The sequence below is a fragment of the Schistocerca cancellata genome, unplaced genomic scaffold (assembly GCF_023864275.1).
Source record: "Schistocerca cancellata isolate TAMUIC-IGC-003103 unplaced genomic scaffold, iqSchCanc2.1 HiC_scaffold_831, whole genome shotgun sequence".
NCBI lineage: Eukaryota > Metazoa > Arthropoda > Insecta > Orthoptera > Acrididae > Schistocerca > Schistocerca cancellata.
Genome location: NW_026046842.1, coordinates 136761 through 153685, shown reverse-complemented (window position 1 = coordinate 153685; position 16925 = coordinate 136761). Strand labels below are relative to the sequence as shown.

The window sequence follows — 16925 nt, the reverse complement described above, 5'->3', positions numbered from 1 at the left end:
TGACGTATGTCCTCACCTGGGTGACGGTTAAAACGATTTCGCCCCCGGGTGGGCTCGAACCACCAACCTTTCGGTTAACAGCCGAACGCGCTAGCCGATTGCGCCACGGAGGCCTTGACTTGTGCTGTGCATATCAACGCAGTTCGTATACCTTCTGCAGGAATCTCGCAGAATGGTAGCATCTGCTTACGCCTCTTCACATGGATAAAATGCATGCACACTGTAGCGACGCTCGTAAACGAATGACATCGCCAAGCATGACATTATACTACAAAATGCATACAAACCACTGTTCTCCCTATGCAATCAGAAAACCTCTGAGGCCAGTAGGATACTTGTTATAGGTTGTAGAACATCCCTTCCATTCAGTGTACTGCCATGTGTTAGATGCTGCTCGCAATAGCTCCGCTCCTTGCGGGAAGGTTAAAAAAATGAATGCCTTCTGTGAGGTTCGAACTCACGACCCCTGGTTTACGAGACCAGTGCTCTACCACTGAGCTAAGAAGGCGGCAGCTGCGCGTTTGTGAGCTATCCCCGAATTGTCACTTCATCATACTGAATCTTGCAGCCCTCGACCAGATAACGGATTTGGCACACAGCTGCTGCTGCTGCTGGGGGTGTCCACATTGCCGTTTTCCAAATCTCTTGACTGTTTCGCCCTTACGATCGACGACGAGCGTCGTGCCACCAAACGTTTGCGGTCTGCACAATCTTGACCTAGTGCACAGTTTGTTGGATTGCGTGGCTCGACTGCGAAATGCGCCTTTCGGCTCCTCTCTCTGGCTGCAGTATGCTGTTGTCCACAGTGGCACTGGCGTTGCCCATGGGGCTTCATGTAAGGCGACTGCACGTCGCTCGGCCAGCAGCGGCCTACTGCAGACCGACACTTAAGAGACACCAAATAGAAATCGACATCGAGAGACAGGCCCTGTCATATGGCACTCGCGACGTATACGCTGAAATTGAATGTAAAGAATACGTCTTTTGTAGTGGGCGTCGCTCTACTGCAGTGTCACACATGACGAATAAATAGGAAAACAGTAGAACGTCTGTGTAGGGCCATGTTTTTACCTACAGTGTCACTTGGCTGAATGTGTATAAGGCTCTGTGGCATCACTCAACACAGCCAAGTTGTCACACTAGCTGTGTATCTCTAACAAAGTTGACGTATGTCCTCACCTGGGTGACGGTTAAAACGATTTCGCCCCCGGGTGGGCTCGAACCACCAACCTTTCGGTTAACAGCCGAACGCGCTAGCCGATTGCGCCACGGAGGCCTTGACTTGTGCTGTGCATATCAACGCAGTTCGTATACCTTCTGCAGGAATCTCGCAGAATGGTAGCATCTGCTTACGCCTCTTCACATGGATAAAATGCATGCACACTGTAGCGACGCTCGTAAACGAATGACATCGCCAAGCATGACATTATACTACAAAATGCATACAAACCACTGTTCTCCCTATGCAATCAGAAAACCTCTGAGGCCAGTAGGATACTTGTTATAGGTTGTAGAACATCCCTTCCATTCAGTGTACTGCCATGTGTTAGATGCTGCTCGCGATAGCTCCGCTCCTTGCGGGAAGGTTAAAAAAATGAATGCCTTCTGTGAGGTTCGAACTCACGACCCCTGGTTTACGAGACCAGTGCTCTACCACTGAGCTAAGAAGGCGGCAGCTGCGCGTTTGTGAGCTATCCCCGAATTGTCACTTCATCATACTGAATCTTGCAGCCCTCGACCAGATAACGGATTTGGCACACAGCTGCTGCTGCTGCTGGGGGTGTCCACATTGCCGTTTTCCAAATCTCTTGACTGTTTCGCCCTTACGATCGACGACGAGCGTCGTGCCACCAAACGTTTGCGGTCTGCACAATCTTGACCTAGTGCACAGTTTGTTGGATTGCGTGGCTCGACTGCGAAATGCGCCTTTCGGCTCCTCTCTCTGGCTGCAGTATGCTGTTGTCCACAGTGGCACTGGCGTTGCCCATGGGGCTTCATGTAAGGCGACTGCACGTCGCTCGGCCAGCAGCGGCCTACTGCAGACCGACACTTAAGAGACACCAAATAGAAATCGACATCGAGAGACAGGCCCTGTCATATGGCACTCGCGACGTATACGCTGAAATTGAATGTAAAGAATACGTCTTTTGTAGTGGGCGTCGCTCTACTGCAGTGTCACACATGACGAATAAATAGGAAAACAGTAGAACGTCTGTGTAGGGCCATGTTTTTACCTACAGTGTCACTTGGCTGAATGTGTATAAGGCTCTGTGGCATCACTCAACACAGCCAAGTTGTCACACTAGCTGTGTATCTCTAACAAAGTTGACGTATGTCCTCACCTGGGTGACGGTTAAAACGATTTCGCCCCCGGGTGGGCTCGAACCACCAACCTTTCGGTTAACAGCCGAACGCGCTAGCCGATTGCGCCACGGAGGCCTTGACTTGTGCTGTGCATATCAACGCAGTTCGTATACCTTCTGCAGGAATCTCGCAGAATGGTAGCATCTGCTTACGCCTCTTCACATGGATAAAATGCATGCACACTGTAGCGACGCTCAATGACATCGCCAAGCATGACATTATACTACAAAATGCATACAAACCACTGTTCTCCCTATGCAATCAGAAAACCTCTGAGGCCAGTAGGATACTTGTTATAGGTTGTAGAACATCCCTTCCATTCAGTGTACTGCCATGTGTTAGATGCTGCTCGCGATAGCTCCGCTCCTTGCGGGAAGGTTAAAAAAATGAATGCCTTCTGTGAGGATCGAACTCACGACCCCTGGTTTACGAGACCAGTGCTCTACCACTGAGCTAAGAAGGCGGCAGCTGCGCGTTTGTGAGCTATCCCCGAATTGTCACTTCATCATACTGAATCTTGCAGCCCTCGACCAGATAACGGATTTGGCACACAGCTGCTGCTGGGGGTGTCCACATTGCAGTTTTCCAAATCTCTTGACTGTTTCGCCCTTACGATCGACGACGAGCGTCGTGCCACCAAGCGTTTGCGGTCTGCACAATCTTGACCTAGTGCACAGTTTGTTGGATTGCGTGGCTCGACTGCGAAATGCGCCTTTCGGCTCCTCTCTCTGGCTGCAGTATGCTGTTGTCCACAGTGGCACTGGCGTTGCCCATGGGGCTTCATGTAAGGCGACTGCACGTCGCTCGGCCAGCAGCGGCCTACTGCAGACCGACACTTAAGAGACACCAAATAGAAATCGACATCGAGAGACAGGCCCTGTCATATGGCACTCGCGACGTATACGCTGAAATTGAATGTAAAGAATACGTCTTTTGTAGTGGGCGTCGCTCTACTGCAGTGTCACACATGACGAATAAATAGGAAAACAGTAGAACGTCTGTGTAGGGCCATGTTTTTACCTACAGTGTCACTTGGCTGAATGTGTATAAGGCTCTGTGGCATCACTCAACACAGCCAAGTTGTCACACTAGCTGTGTATCTCTAACAAAGTTGACGTATGTCCTCACCTGGGTGACGGTTAAAACGATTTCGCCCCCGGGTGGGCTCGAACCACCAACCTTTCGGTTAACAGCCGAACGCGCTAGCCGATTGCGCACGTCGCTCGGCCAGCAGCGGCCTACTGCAGACCGACACTTAAGAGACACCAAATAGAAATCGACATCGAGAGACAGGCCCTGTCATATGGCACTCGCGACGTATACGCTGAAATTGAATGTAAAGAATACGTCTTTTGTAGTGGGCGTCGCTCTACTGCAGTGTCACACATGACGAATAAATAGGAAAACAGTAGAACGTCTGTGTAGGGCCATGTTTTTACCTACAGTGTCACTTGGCTGAATGTGTATAAGGCTCTGTGGCATCACTCAACACAGCCAAGTTGTCACACTAGCTGTGTATCTCTAACAAAGTTGACGTATGTCCTCACCTGGGTGACGGTTAAAACGATTTCGCCCCCGGGTGGGCTCGAACCACCAACCTTTCGGTTAACAGCCGAACGCGCTAGCCGATTGCGCCACGGAGGCCTTGACTTGTGCTGTGCATATCAACGCAGTTCGTATACCTTCTGCAGGAATCTCGCAGAATGGTAGCATCTGCTTACGCCTCTTCACATGGATAAAATGCATGCACACTGTAGCGACGCTCAATGACATCGCCAAGCATGACATTATACTACAAAATGCATACAAACCACTGTTCTCCCTATGCAATCAGAAAACCTCTGAGGCCAGTAGGATACTTGTTATAGGTTGTAGAACATCCCTTCCATTCAGTGTACTGCCATGTGTTAGATGCTGCTCGCGATAGCTCCGCTCCTTGCGGGAAGGTTAAAAAAATGAATGCCTTCTGTGAGGATCGAACTCACGACCCCTGGTTTACGAGACCAGTGCTCTACCACTGAGCTAAGAAGGCGGCAGCTGCGCGTTTGTGAGCTATCCCCGAATTGTCACTTCATCATACTGAATCTTGCAGCCCTCGACCAGATAACGGATTTGGCACACAGCTGCTGCTGGGGGTGTCCACATTGCAGTTTTCCAAATCTCTTGACTGTTTCGCCCTTACGATCGACGACGAGCGTCGTGCCACCAAGCGTTTGCGGTCTGCACAATCTTGACCTAGTGCACAGTTTGTTGGATTGCGTGGCTCGACTGCGAAATGCGCCTTTCGGCTCCTCTCTCTGGCTGCAGTATGCTGTTGTCCACAGTGGCACTGGCGTTGCCCATGGGGCTTCATGTAAGGCGACTGCACGTCGCTCGGCCAGCAGCGGCCTACTGCAGACCGACACTTAAGAGACACCAAATAGAAATCGACATCGAGAGACAGGCCCTGTCATATGGCACTCGCGACGTATACGCTGAAATTGAATGTAAAGAATACGTCTTTTGTAGTGGGCGTCGCTCTACTGCAGTGTCACACATGACGAATAAATAGGAAAACAGTAGAACGTCTGTGTAGGGCCATGTTTTTACCTACAGTGTCACTTGGCTGAATGTGTATAAGGCTCTGTGGCATCACTCAACACAGCCAAGTTGTCACACTAGCTGTGTATCTCTAACAAAGTTGACGTATGTCCTCACCTGGGTGACGGTTAAAACGATTTCGCCCCCGGGTGGGCTCGAACCACCAACCTTTCGGTTAACAGCCGAACGCGCTAGCCGATTGCGCCACGGAGGCCTTGACTTGTGCTGTGCATATCAACGCAGTTCGTATACCTTCTGCAGGAATCTCGCAGAATGGTAGCATCTGCTTACGCCTCTTCACATGGATAAAATGCATGCACACTGTAGCGACGCTCAATGACATCGCCAAGCATGACATTATACTACAAAATGCATACAAACCACTGTTCTCCCTATGCAATCAGAAAACCTCTGAGGCCAGTAGGATACTTGTTATAGGTTGTAGAACATCCCTTCCATTCAGTGTACTGCCATGTGTTAGATGCTGCTCGCGATAGCTCCGCTCCTTGCGGGAAGGTTAAAAAAATGAATGCCTTCTGTGAGGATCGAACTCACGACCCCTGGTTTACGAGACCAGTGCTCTACCACTGAGCTAAGAAGGCGGCAGCTGCGCGTTTGTGAGCTATCCCCGAATTGTCACTTCATCATACTGAATCTTGCAGCCCTCGACCAGATAACGGATTTGGCACACAGCTGCTGCTGGGGGTGTCCACATTGCAGTTTTCCAAATCTCTTGACTGTTTCGCCCTTACGATCGACGACGAGCGTCGTGCCACCAAGCGTTTGCGGTCTGCACAATCTTGACCTAGTGCACAGTTTGTTGGATTGCGTGGCTCGACTGCGAAATGCGCCTTTCGGCTCCTCTCTCTGGCTGCAGTATGCTGTTGTCCACAGTGGCACTGGCGTTGCCCATGGGGCTTCATGTAAGGCGACTGCACGTCGCTCGGCCAGCAGCGGCCTACTGCAGACCGACACTTAAGAGACACCAAATAGAAATCGACATCGAGAGACAGGCCCTGTCATATGGCACTCGCGACGTATACGCTGAAATTGAATGTAAAGAATACGTCTTTTGTAGTGGGCGTCGCTCTACTGCAGTGTCACACATGACGAATAAATAGGAAAACAGTAGAACGTCTGTGTAGGGCCATGTTTTTACCTACAGTGTCACTTGGCTGAATGTGTATAAGGCTCTGTGGCATCACTCAACACAGCCAAGTTGTCACACTAGCTGTGTATCTCTAACAAAGTTGACGTATGTCCTCACCTGGGTGACGGTTAAAACGATTTCGCCCCCGGGTGGGCTCGAACCACCAACCTTTCGGTTAACAGCCGAACGCGCTAGCCGATTGCGCCACGGAGGCCTTGACTTGTGCTGTGCATATCAACGCAGTTCGTATACCTTCTGCAGGAATCTCGCAGAATGGTAGCATCTGCTTACGCCTCTTCACATGGATAAAATGCATGCACACTGTAGCGACGCTCAATGACATCGCCAAGCATGACATTATACTACAAAATGCATACAAACCACTGTTCTCCCTATGCAATCAGAAAACCTCTGAGGCCAGTAGGATACTTGTTATAGGTTGTAGAACATCCCTTCCATTCAGTGTACTGCCATGTGTTAGATGCTGCTCGCGATAGCTCCGCTCCTTGCGGGAAGGTTAAAAAAATGAATGCCTTCTGTGAGGTTCGAACTCACGACCCCTGGTTTACGAGACCAGTGCTCTACCACTGAGCTAAGAAGGCGGCAGCTGCGCGTTTGTGAGCTATCCCCGAATTGTCACTTCATCATACTGAATCTTGCAGCCCTCGACCAGATAACGGATTTGGCACACAGCTGCTGCTGGGGGTGTCCACATTGCAGTTTTCCAAATCTCTTGACTGTTTCGCCCTTACGATCGACGACGAGCGTCGTGCCACCAAGCGTTTGCGGTCTGCACAATCTTGACCTAGTGCACAGTTTGTTGGATTGCGTGGCTCGACTGCGAAATGCGCCTTTCGGCTCCTCTCTCTGGCTGCAGTATGCTGTTGTCCACAGTGGCACTGGCGTTGCCCATGGGGCTTCATGTAAGGCGACTGCACGTCGCTCGGCCAGCAGCGGCCTACTGCAGACCGACACTTAAGAGACACCAAATAGAAATCGACATCGAGAGACAGGCCCTGTCATATGGCACTCGCGACGTATACGCTGAAATTGAATGTAAAGAATACGTCTTTTGTAGTGGGCGTCGCTCTACTGCAGTGTCACACATGACGAATAAATAGGAAAACAGTAGAACGTCTGTGCAGGGCCATGTTTTTACCTACAGTGTCACTTGGCTGAATGTGTATAAGGCTCTGTGGCATCACTCAACACAGCCAAGTTGTCACACTAGCTGTGTATCTCTAACAAAGTTGACGTATGTCCTCACCTGGGTGACGGTTAAAACGATTTCGCCCCCGGGTGGGCTCGAACCACCAACCTTTCGGTTAACAGCCGAACGCGCTAGCCGATTGCGCCACGGAGGCCTTGACTTGTGCTGTGCATATCAACGCAGTTCGTATACCTTCTGCAGGAATCTCGCAGAATGGTAGCATCTGCTTACGCCTCTTCACATGGATAAAATGCATGCACACTGTAGCGACGCTCGTAAACGAATGACATCGCCAAGCATGACATTATACTACAAAATGCATACAAACCACTGTTCTCCCTATGCAATCAGAAAACCTCTGAGGCCAGTAGGATACTTGTTATAGGTTGTAGAACATCCCTTCCATTCAGTGTACTGCCATGTGTTAGATGCTGCTCGCGATAGCTCCGCTCCTTGCGGGAAGGTTAAAAAAATGAATGCCTTCTGTGAGGTTCGAACTCACGACCCCTGGTTTACGAGACCAGTGCTCTACCACTGAGCTAAGAAGGCGGCAGCTGCGCGTTTGTGAGCTATCCCCGAATTGTCACTTCATCATACTGAATCTTGCAGCCCTCGACCAGATAACGGATTTGGCACACAGCTGCTGCTGGGGGTGTCCACATTGCAGTTTTCCAAATCTCTTGACTGTTTCGCCCTTACGATCGACGACGAGCGTCGTGCCACCAAGCGTTTGCGGTCTGCACAATCTTGACCTAGTGCACAGTTTGTTGGATTGCGTGGCTCGACTGCGAAATGCGCCTTTCGGCTCCTCTCTCTGGCTGCAGTATGCTGTTGTCCACAGTGGCACTGGCGTTGCCCATGGGGCTTCATGTAAGGCGACTGCACGTCGCTCGGCCAGCAGCGGCCTACTGCAGACCGACACTTAAGAGACACCAAATAGAAATCGACATCGAGAGACAGGCCCTGTCATATGGCACTCGCGACGTATACGCTGAAATTGAATGTAAAGAATACGTCTTTTGTAGTGGGCGTCGCTCTACTGCAGTGTCACACATGACGAATAAATAGGAAAACAGTAGAACGTCTGTGCAGGGCCATGTTTTTACCTACAGTGTCACTTGGCTGAATGTGTATAAGGCTCTGTGGCATCACTCAACACAGCCAAGTTGTCACACTAGCTGTGTATCTCTAACAAAGTTGACGTATGTCCTCACCTGGGTGACGGTGAAAACGATTTCGCCCCCGGGTGGGCTCGAACCACCAACCTTTCGGTTAACAGCCGAACGCGCTAGCCGATTGCGCCACGGAGGCCTTGACTTGTGCTGTGCATATCAACGCAGTTCGTATACCTTCTGCAGGAATCTCGCAGAATGGTAGCATCTGCTTACGCCTCTTCACATGGATAAAATGCATGCACACTGTAGCGACGCTCAATGACATCGCCAAGCATGACATTATACTACAAAATGCATACAAACCACTGTTCTCCCTATGCAATCAGAAAACCTCTGAGGCCAGTAGGATACTTGTTATAGGTTGTAGAACATCCCTTCCATTCAGTGTACTGCCATGTGTTAGATGCTGCTCGCGATAGCTCCGCTCCTTGCGGGAAGGTTAAAAAAATGAATGCCTTCTGTGAGGTTCGAACTCACGACCCCTGGTTTACGAGACCAGTGCTCTACCACTGAGCTAAGAAGGCGGCAGCTGCGCGTTTGTGAGCTATCCCCGAATTGTCACTTCATCATACTGAATCTTGCAGCCCTCGACCAGATAACGGATTTGGCACACAGCTGCTGCTGGGGGTGTCCACATTGCAGTTTTCCAAATCTCTTGACTGTTTCGCCCTTACGATCGACGACGAGCGTCGTGCCACCAAGCGTTTGCGTTCTGCACAATCTTGACCTAGTGCACAGTTTGTTGGATTGCGTGGCTCGACTGCGAAATGCGCCTTTCGGCTCCTCTCTCTGGCTGCAGTATGCTGTTGTCCACAGTGGCACTGGCGTTGCCCATGGGGCTTCATGTAAGGCGACTGCACGTCGCTCGGCCAGCAGCGGCCTACTGCAGACCGACACTTAAGAGACACCAAATAGAAATCGACATCGAGAGACAGGCCCTGTCATATGGCACTCGCGACGTATACGCTGAAATTGAATGTAAAGAATACGTCTTTTGTAGTGGGCGTCGCTCTACTGCAGTGTCACACATGACGAATAAATAGGAAAACAGTAGAACGTCTGTGCAGGGCCATGTTTTTACCTACAGTGTCACTTGGCTGAATGTGTATAAGGCTCTGTGGCATCACTCAACACAGCCAAGTTGTCACACTAGCTGTGTATCTCTAACAAAGTTGACGTATGTCCTCACCTGGGTGACGGTTAAAACGATTTCGCCCCCGGGTGGGCTCGAACCACCAACCTTTCGGTTAACAGCCGAACGCGCTAGCCGATTGCGCCACGGAGGCCTTGACTTGTGCTGTGCATATCAACGCAGTTCGTATACCTTCTGCAGGAATCTCGCAGAATGGTAGCATCTGCTTACGCCTCTTCACATGGATAAAATGCATGCACACTGTAGCGACGCTCGTAAACGAATGACATCGCCAAGCATGACATTATACTACAAAATGCATACAAACCACTGTTCTCCCTATGCAATCAGAAAACCTCTGAGGCCAGTAGGATACTTGTTATAGGTTGTAGAACATCCCTTCCATTCAGTGTACTGCCATGTGTTAGATGCTGCTCGCGATAGCTCCGCTCCTTGCGGGAAGGTTAAAAAAATGAATGCCTTCTGTGAGGTTCGAACTCACGACCCCTGGTTTACGAGACCAGTGCTCTACCACTGAGCTAAGAAGGCGGCAGCTGCGCGTTTGTGAGCTATCCCCGAATTGTCACTTCATCATACTGAATCTTGCAGCCCTCGACCAGATAACGGATTTGGCACACAGCTGCTGCTGCTGCTGCTGGGGGTGTCCACATTGCCGTTTTCCAAATCTCTTGACTGTTTCGCCCTTACGATCGACGACGAGCGTCGTGCCACCAAACGTTTGCGGTCTGCACAATCTTGACCTAGTGCACAGTTTGTTGGATTGCGTGGCTCGACTGCGAAATGCGCCTTTCGGCTCCTCTCTCTGGCTGCAGTATGCTGTTGTCCACAGTGGCACTGGCGTTGCCCATGGGGCTTCATGTAAGGCGACTGCACGTCGCTCGGCCAGCAGCGGCCTACTGCAGACCGACACTTAAGAGACACCAAATAGAAATCGACATCGAGAGACAGGCCCTGTCATATGGCACTCGCGACGTATACGCTGAAATTGAATGTAAAGAATACGTCTTTTGTAGTGGGCGTCGCTCTACTGCAGTGTCACACATGACGAATAAATAGGAAAACAGTAGAACGTCTGTGTAGGGCCATGTTTTTACCTACAGTGTCACTTGGCTGAATGTGTATAAGGCTCTGTGGCATCACTCAACACAGCCAAGTTGTCACACTAGCTGTGTATCTCTAACAAAGTTGACGTATGTCCTCACCTGGGTGACGGTGAAAACGATTTCGCCCCCAGGTGGGCTCGAACCACCAACCTTTCGGTTAACAGCCGAACGCGCTAGCCGATTGCGCCACGGAGGCCTTGACTTGTGCTGTGCATATCAACGCAGTTCGTATACCTTCTGCAGGAATCTCGCAGAATGGTAGCATCTGCTTACGCCTCTTCACATGGATAAAATGCATGCACACTGTAGCGACGCTCGTAAACGAATGACATCGCCAAGCATGACATTATACTACAAAATGCATACAAACCACTGTTCTCCCTATGCAATCAGAAAACCTCTGAGGCCAGTAGGATACTTGTTATAGGTTGTAGAACATCCCTTCCATTCAGTGTACTGCCATGTGTTAGATGCTGCTCGCGATAGCTCCGCTCCTTGCGGGAAGGTTAAAAAAATGAATGCCTTCTGTGAGGTTCGAACTCACGACCCCTGGTTTACGAGACCAGTGCTCTACCACTGAGCTAAGAAGGCGGCAGCTGCGCGTTTGTGAGCTATCCCCGAATTGTCACTTCATCATACTGAATCTTGCAGCCCTCGACCAGATAACGGATTTGGCACACAGCTGCTGCTGCTGCTGGGGGTGTCCACATTGCCGTTTTCCAAATCTCTTGACTGTTTCGCCCTTACGATCGACGACGAGCGTCGTGCCACCAAACGTTTGCGGTCTGCACAATCTTGACCTAGTGCACAGTTTGTTGGATTGCGTGGCTCGACTGCGAAATGCGCCTTTCGGCTCCTCTCTCTGGCTGCAGTATGCTGTTGTCCACAGTGGCACTGGCGTTGCCCATGGGGCTTCATGTAAGGCGACTGCACGTCGCTCGGCCAGCAGCGGCCTACTGCAGACCGACACTTAAGAGACACCAAATAGAAATCGACATCGAGAGACAGGCCCTGTCATATGGCACTCGCGACGTATACGCTGAAATTGAATGTAAAGAATACGTCTTTTGTAGTGGGCGTCGCTCTACTGCAGTGTCACACATGACGAATAAATAGGAAAACAGTAGAACGTCTGTGCAGGGCCATGTTTTTACCTACAGTGTCACTTGGCTGAATGTGTATAAGGCTCTGTGGCATCACTCAACACAGCCAAGTTGTCACACTAGCTGTGTATCTCTAACAAAGTTGACGTATGTCCTCACCTGGGTGACGGTTAAAACGATTTCGCCCCCGGGTGGGCTCGAACCACCAACCTTTCGGTTAACAGCCGAACGCGCTAGCCGATTGCGCCACGGAGGCCTTGACTTGTGCTGTGCATATCAACGCAGTTCGTATACCTTCTGCAGGAATCTCGCAGAATGGTAGCATCTGCTTACGCCTCTTCACATGGATAAAATGCATGCACACTGTAGCGACGCTCAATGACATCGCCAAGCATGACATTATACTACAAAATGCATACAAACCACTGTTCTCCCTATGCAATCAGAAAACCTCTGAGGCCAGTAGGATACTTGTTATAGTTTGTAGAACATCCCTTCCATTCAGTGTACTGCCATGTGTTAGATGCTGCTCGCGATAGCTCCGCTCCTTGCGGGAAGGTTAAAAAAATGAATGCCTTCTGTGAGGTTCGAACTCACGACCCCTGGTTTACGAGACCAGTGCTCTACCACTGAGCTAAGAAGGCGGCAGCTGCGCGTTTGTGAGCTATCCCCGAATTGTCACTTCATCATACTGAATCTTGCAGCCCTCGACCAGATAACGGATTTGGCACACAGCTGCTGCTGGGGGTGTCCACATTGCAGTTTTCCAAATCTCTTGACTGTTTCGCCCTTACGATCGACGACGAGCGTCGTGCCACCAAGCGTTTGCGGTCTGCACAATCTTGACCTAGTGCACAGTTTGTTGGATTGCGTGGCTCGACTGCGAAATGCGCCTTTCGGCTCCTCTCTCTGGCTGCAGTATGCTGTTGTCCACAGTGGCACTGGCGTTGCCCATGGGGCTTCATGTAAGGCGACTGCACGTCGCTCGGCCAGCAGCGGCCTACTGCAGACCGACACTTAAGAGACACCAAATAGAAATCGACATCGAGAGACAGGCCCTGTCATATGGCACTCGCGACGTATACGCTGAAATTGAATGTAAAGAATACGTCTTTTGTAGTGGGCGTCGCTCTACTGCAGTGTCACACATGACGAATAAATAGGAAAACAGTAGAACGTCTGTGCAGGGCCATGTTTTTACCTACAGTGTCACTTGGCTGAATGTGTATAAGGCTCTGTGGCATCACTCAACACAGCCAAGTTGTCACACTAGCTGTGTATCTCTAACAAAGTTGACGTATGTCCTCACCTGGGTGACGGTTAAAACGATTTCGCCCCCGGGTGGGCTCGAACCACCAACCTTTCGGTTAACAGCCGAACGCGCTAGCCGATTGCGCCACGGAGGCCTTGACTTGTGCTGTGCATATCAACGCAGTTCGTATACCTTCTGCAGGAATCTCGCAGAATGGTAGCATCTGCTTACGCCTCTTCACATGGATAAAATGCATGCACACTGTAGCGACGCTCGTAAACGAATGACATCGCCAAGCATGACATTATACTACAAAATGCATACAAACCACTGTTCTCCCTATGCAATCAGAAAACCTCTGAGGCCAGTAGGATACTTGTTATAGGTTGTAGAACATCCCTTCCATTCAGTGTACTGCCATGTGTTAGATGCTGCTCGCGATAGCTCCGCTCCTTGCGGGAAGGTTAAAAAAATGAATGCCTTCTGTGAGGTTCGAACTCACGACCCCTGGTTTACGAGACCAGTGCTCTACCACTGAGCTAAGAAGGCGGCAGCTGCGCGTTTGTGAGCTATCCCCGAATTGTCACTTCATCATACTGAATCTTGCAGCCCTCGACCAGATAACGGATTTGGCACACAGCTGCTGCTGCTGCTGGGGGTGTCCACATTGCCGTTTTCCAAATCTCTTGACTGTTTCGCCCTTACGATCGACGACGAGCGTCGTGCCACCAAACGTTTGCGGTCTGCACAATCTTGACCTAGTGCACAGTTTGTTGGATTGCGTGGCTCGACTGCGAAATGCGCCTTTCGGCTCCTCTCTCTGGCTGCAGTATGCTGTTGTCCACAGTGGCACTGGCGTTGCCCATGGGGCTTCATGTAAGGCGACTGCACGTCGCTCGGCCAGCAGCGGCCTACTGCAGACCGACACTTAAGAGACACCAAATAGAAATCGACATCGAGAGACAGGCCCTGTCATATGGCACTCGCGACGTATACGCTGAAATTGAATGTAAAGAATACGTCTTTTGTAGTGGGCGTCGCTCTACTGCAGTGTCACACATGACGAATAAATAGGAAAACAGTAGAACGTCTGTGTAGGGCCATGTTTTTACCTACAGTGTCACTTGGCTGAATGTGTATAAGGCTCTGTGGCATCACTCAACACAGCCAAGTTGTCACACTAGCTGTGTATCTCTAACAAAGTTGACGTATGTCCTCACCTGGGTGACGGTGAAAACGATTTCGCCCCCAGGTGGGCTCGAACCACCAACCTTTCGGTTAACAGCCGAACGCGCTAGCCGATTGCGCCACGGAGGCCTTGACTTGTGCTGTGCATATCAACGCAGTTCGTATACCTTCTGCAGGAATCTCGCAGAATGGTAGCATCTGCTTACGCCTCTTCACATGGATAAAATGCATGCACACTGTAGCGACGCTCGTAAACGAATGACATCGCCAAGCATGACATTATACTACAAAATGCATACAAACCACTGTTCTCCCTATGCAATCAGAAAACCTCTGAGGCCAGTAGGATACTTGTTATAGGTTGTAGAACATCCCTTCCATTCAGTGTACTGCCATGTGTTAGATGCTGCTCGCGATAGCTCCGCTCCTTGCGGGAAGGTTAAAAAAATGAATGCCTTCTGTGAGGTTCGAACTCACGACCCCTGGTTTACGAGACCAGTGCTCTACCACTGAGCTAAGAAGGCGGCAGCTGCGCGTTTGTGAGCTATCCCCGAATTGTCACTTCATCATACTGAATCTTGCAGCCCTCGACCAGATAACGGATTTGGCACACAGCTGCTGCTGCTGCTGGGGGTGTCCACATTGCCGTTTTCCAAATCTCTTGACTGTTTCGCCCTTACGATCGACGACGAGCGTCGTGCCACCAAGCGTTTGCGGTCTGCACAATTTTGACCTAGTGCACAGTTTGTTGGATTGCGTGGCTCGACTGCGAAATGCGCCTTTCGGCTCCTCTCTCTGGCTGCAGTATGCTGTTGTCCACAGTGGCACTGGCGTTGCCCATGGGGCTTCATGTAAGGCGACTGCACGTCGCTCGGCCAGCAGCGGCCTACTGCAGACCGACACTTAAGAGACACCAAATAGAAATCGACATCGAGAGACAGGCCCTGTCATATGGCACTCGCGACGTATACGCTGAAATTGAATGTAAAGAATACGTCTTTTGTAGTGGGCGTCGCTCTACTGCAGTGTCACACATGACGAATAAATAGGAAAACAGTAGAACGTCTGTGCAGGGCCATGTTTTTACCTACAGTGTCACTTGGCTGAATGTGTATAAGGCTCTGTGGCATCACTCAACACAGCCAAGTTGTCACACTAGCTGTGTATCTCTAACAAAGTTGACGTATGTCCTCACCTGGGTGACGGTTAAAACGATTTCGCCCCCGGGTGGGCTCGAACCACCAACCTTTCGGTTAACAGCCGAACGCGCTAGCCGATTGCGCCACGGAGGCCTTGACTTGTGCTGTGCATATCAACGCAGTTCGTATACCTTCTGCAGGAATCTCGCAGAATGGTAGCATCTGCTTACGCCTCTTCACATGGATAAAATGCATGCACACTGTAGCGACGCTCAATGACATCGCCAAGCATGACATTATACTACAAAATGCATACAAACCACTGTTCTCCCTATGCAATCAGAAAACCTCTGAGGCCAGTAGGATACTTGTTATAGTTTGTAGAACATCCCTTCCATTCAGTGTACTGCCATGTGTTAGATGCTGCTCGCGATAGCTCCGCTCCTTGCGGGAAGGTTAAAAAAATGAATGCCTTCTGTGAGGTTCGAACTCACGACCCCTGGTTTACGAGACCAGTGCTCTACCACTGAGCTAAGAAGGCGGCAGCTGCGCGTTTGTGAGCTATCCCCGAATTGTCACTTCATCATACTGAATCTTGCAGCCCTCGACCAGATAACGGATTTGGCACACAGCTGCTGCTGGGGGTGTCCACATTGCAGTTTTCCAAATCTCTTGACTGTTTCGCCCTTACGATCGACGACGAGCGTCGTGCCACCAAGCGTTTGCGGTCTGCACAATCTTGACCTAGTGCACAGTTTGTTGGATTGCGTGGCTCGACTGCGAAATGCGCCTTTCGGCTCCTCTCTCTGGCTGCAGTATGCTGTTGTCCACAGTGGCACTGGCGTTGCCCATGGGGCTTCATGTAAGGCGACTGCACGTCGCTCGGCCAGCAGCGGCCTACTGCAGACCGACACTTAAGAGACACCAAATAGAAATCGACATCGAGAGACAGGCCCTGTCATATGGCACTCGCGACGTATACGCTGAAATTGAATGTAAAGAATACGTCTTTTGTAGTGGGCGTCGCTCTACTGCAGTGTCACACATGACGAATAAATAGGAAAACAGTAGAACGTCTGTGCAGGGCCATGTTTTTACCTACAGTGTCACTTGGCTGAATGTGTATAAGGCTCTGTGGCATCACTCAACACAGCCAAGTTGTCACACTAGCTGTGTATCTCTAACAAAGTTGACGTATGTCCTCACCTGGGTGACGGTTAAAACGATTTCGCCCCCGGGTGGGCTCGAACCACCAACCTTTCGGTTAACAGCCGAACGCGCTAGCCGATTGCGCCACGGAGGCCTTGACTTGTGCTGTGCATATCAACGCAGTTCGTATACCTTCTGCAGGAATCTCGCAGAATGGTAGCATCTGCTTACGCCTCTTCACATGGATAAAATGCATGCACACTGTAGCGACGCTCGTAAACGAATGACATCGCCAAGCATGACATTATACTACAAAATGCATACAAACCACTGTTCTCCCTATGCAATCAGAAAACCTC

General features: G+C 50.5%; 29 non-coding genes across 29 annotated transcripts; all 29 read right to left on the bottom strand.

Annotated features, from left to right (window-relative positions):
• Positions 1-39: 39 nt before the first annotated feature.
• On the bottom strand, positions 40-113 carry Trnan-guu (transfer RNA asparagine (anticodon GUU)). Its single transcript has one exon. It is a non-coding gene; the product is annotated as a tRNA-Asn (tRNA).
• A 323-nt stretch (positions 114-436) lies between these two features.
• On the bottom strand, positions 437-508 carry Trnat-cgu (transfer RNA threonine (anticodon CGU)). The gene has a single exon. It is a non-coding gene; the product is annotated as a tRNA-Thr (tRNA).
• A 694-nt stretch (positions 509-1202) lies between these two features.
• On the bottom strand, positions 1203-1276 carry Trnan-guu (transfer RNA asparagine (anticodon GUU)). Its single transcript has one exon. It is a non-coding gene; the product is annotated as a tRNA-Asn (tRNA).
• Positions 1277-1599: 323 nt separating this feature from the next.
• On the bottom strand, positions 1600-1671 carry Trnat-cgu (transfer RNA threonine (anticodon CGU)). The gene has a single exon. It is a non-coding gene; the product is annotated as a tRNA-Thr (tRNA).
• Positions 1672-2365: 694 nt separating this feature from the next.
• Trnan-guu (transfer RNA asparagine (anticodon GUU)) lies at positions 2366-2439 on the bottom strand. Its single transcript has one exon. It is a non-coding gene; the product is annotated as a tRNA-Asn (tRNA).
• Positions 2440-2755: 316 nt separating this feature from the next.
• On the bottom strand, positions 2756-2827 carry Trnat-cgu (transfer RNA threonine (anticodon CGU)). The gene has a single exon. It is a non-coding gene; the product is annotated as a tRNA-Thr (tRNA).
• A 1107-nt stretch (positions 2828-3934) lies between these two features.
• On the bottom strand, positions 3935-4008 carry Trnan-guu (transfer RNA asparagine (anticodon GUU)). Its single transcript has one exon. It is a non-coding gene; the product is annotated as a tRNA-Asn (tRNA).
• A 316-nt stretch (positions 4009-4324) lies between these two features.
• Trnat-cgu (transfer RNA threonine (anticodon CGU)) lies at positions 4325-4396 on the bottom strand. The gene has a single exon. It is a non-coding gene; the product is annotated as a tRNA-Thr (tRNA).
• Positions 4397-5084: 688 nt separating this feature from the next.
• On the bottom strand, positions 5085-5158 carry Trnan-guu (transfer RNA asparagine (anticodon GUU)). Its single transcript has one exon. It is a non-coding gene; the product is annotated as a tRNA-Asn (tRNA).
• A 316-nt stretch (positions 5159-5474) lies between these two features.
• Trnat-cgu (transfer RNA threonine (anticodon CGU)) lies at positions 5475-5546 on the bottom strand. Its single transcript has one exon. It is a non-coding gene; the product is annotated as a tRNA-Thr (tRNA).
• A 688-nt stretch (positions 5547-6234) lies between these two features.
• On the bottom strand, positions 6235-6308 carry Trnan-guu (transfer RNA asparagine (anticodon GUU)). The gene has a single exon. It is a non-coding gene; the product is annotated as a tRNA-Asn (tRNA).
• Positions 6309-6624: 316 nt separating this feature from the next.
• On the bottom strand, positions 6625-6696 carry Trnat-cgu (transfer RNA threonine (anticodon CGU)). Its single transcript has one exon. It is a non-coding gene; the product is annotated as a tRNA-Thr (tRNA).
• A 688-nt stretch (positions 6697-7384) lies between these two features.
• Trnan-guu (transfer RNA asparagine (anticodon GUU)) lies at positions 7385-7458 on the bottom strand. Its single transcript has one exon. It is a non-coding gene; the product is annotated as a tRNA-Asn (tRNA).
• A 323-nt stretch (positions 7459-7781) lies between these two features.
• On the bottom strand, positions 7782-7853 carry Trnat-cgu (transfer RNA threonine (anticodon CGU)). Its single transcript has one exon. It is a non-coding gene; the product is annotated as a tRNA-Thr (tRNA).
• A 688-nt stretch (positions 7854-8541) lies between these two features.
• On the bottom strand, positions 8542-8615 carry Trnan-guu (transfer RNA asparagine (anticodon GUU)). Its single transcript has one exon. It is a non-coding gene; the product is annotated as a tRNA-Asn (tRNA).
• Positions 8616-8931: 316 nt separating this feature from the next.
• On the bottom strand, positions 8932-9003 carry Trnat-cgu (transfer RNA threonine (anticodon CGU)). Its single transcript has one exon. It is a non-coding gene; the product is annotated as a tRNA-Thr (tRNA).
• A 688-nt stretch (positions 9004-9691) lies between these two features.
• On the bottom strand, positions 9692-9765 carry Trnan-guu (transfer RNA asparagine (anticodon GUU)). The gene has a single exon. It is a non-coding gene; the product is annotated as a tRNA-Asn (tRNA).
• Positions 9766-10088: 323 nt separating this feature from the next.
• On the bottom strand, positions 10089-10160 carry Trnat-cgu (transfer RNA threonine (anticodon CGU)). Its single transcript has one exon. It is a non-coding gene; the product is annotated as a tRNA-Thr (tRNA).
• Positions 10161-10857: 697 nt separating this feature from the next.
• Positions 10858-10931, bottom strand: Trnan-guu (transfer RNA asparagine (anticodon GUU)). Its single transcript has one exon. It is a non-coding gene; the product is annotated as a tRNA-Asn (tRNA).
• A 323-nt stretch (positions 10932-11254) lies between these two features.
• Trnat-cgu (transfer RNA threonine (anticodon CGU)) lies at positions 11255-11326 on the bottom strand. The gene has a single exon. It is a non-coding gene; the product is annotated as a tRNA-Thr (tRNA).
• Positions 11327-12020: 694 nt separating this feature from the next.
• On the bottom strand, positions 12021-12094 carry Trnan-guu (transfer RNA asparagine (anticodon GUU)). The gene has a single exon. It is a non-coding gene; the product is annotated as a tRNA-Asn (tRNA).
• Positions 12095-12410: 316 nt separating this feature from the next.
• Positions 12411-12482, bottom strand: Trnat-cgu (transfer RNA threonine (anticodon CGU)). Its single transcript has one exon. It is a non-coding gene; the product is annotated as a tRNA-Thr (tRNA).
• A 688-nt stretch (positions 12483-13170) lies between these two features.
• Positions 13171-13244, bottom strand: Trnan-guu (transfer RNA asparagine (anticodon GUU)). The gene has a single exon. It is a non-coding gene; the product is annotated as a tRNA-Asn (tRNA).
• A 323-nt stretch (positions 13245-13567) lies between these two features.
• Trnat-cgu (transfer RNA threonine (anticodon CGU)) lies at positions 13568-13639 on the bottom strand. Its single transcript has one exon. It is a non-coding gene; the product is annotated as a tRNA-Thr (tRNA).
• Positions 13640-14333: 694 nt separating this feature from the next.
• Positions 14334-14407, bottom strand: Trnan-guu (transfer RNA asparagine (anticodon GUU)). The gene has a single exon. It is a non-coding gene; the product is annotated as a tRNA-Asn (tRNA).
• A 323-nt stretch (positions 14408-14730) lies between these two features.
• On the bottom strand, positions 14731-14802 carry Trnat-cgu (transfer RNA threonine (anticodon CGU)). The gene has a single exon. It is a non-coding gene; the product is annotated as a tRNA-Thr (tRNA).
• Positions 14803-15496: 694 nt separating this feature from the next.
• Trnan-guu (transfer RNA asparagine (anticodon GUU)) lies at positions 15497-15570 on the bottom strand. Its single transcript has one exon. It is a non-coding gene; the product is annotated as a tRNA-Asn (tRNA).
• A 316-nt stretch (positions 15571-15886) lies between these two features.
• Positions 15887-15958, bottom strand: Trnat-cgu (transfer RNA threonine (anticodon CGU)). The gene has a single exon. It is a non-coding gene; the product is annotated as a tRNA-Thr (tRNA).
• Positions 15959-16646: 688 nt separating this feature from the next.
• On the bottom strand, positions 16647-16720 carry Trnan-guu (transfer RNA asparagine (anticodon GUU)). The gene has a single exon. It is a non-coding gene; the product is annotated as a tRNA-Asn (tRNA).
• Between the last annotated feature and the right edge of the window lie 205 nt (positions 16721-16925).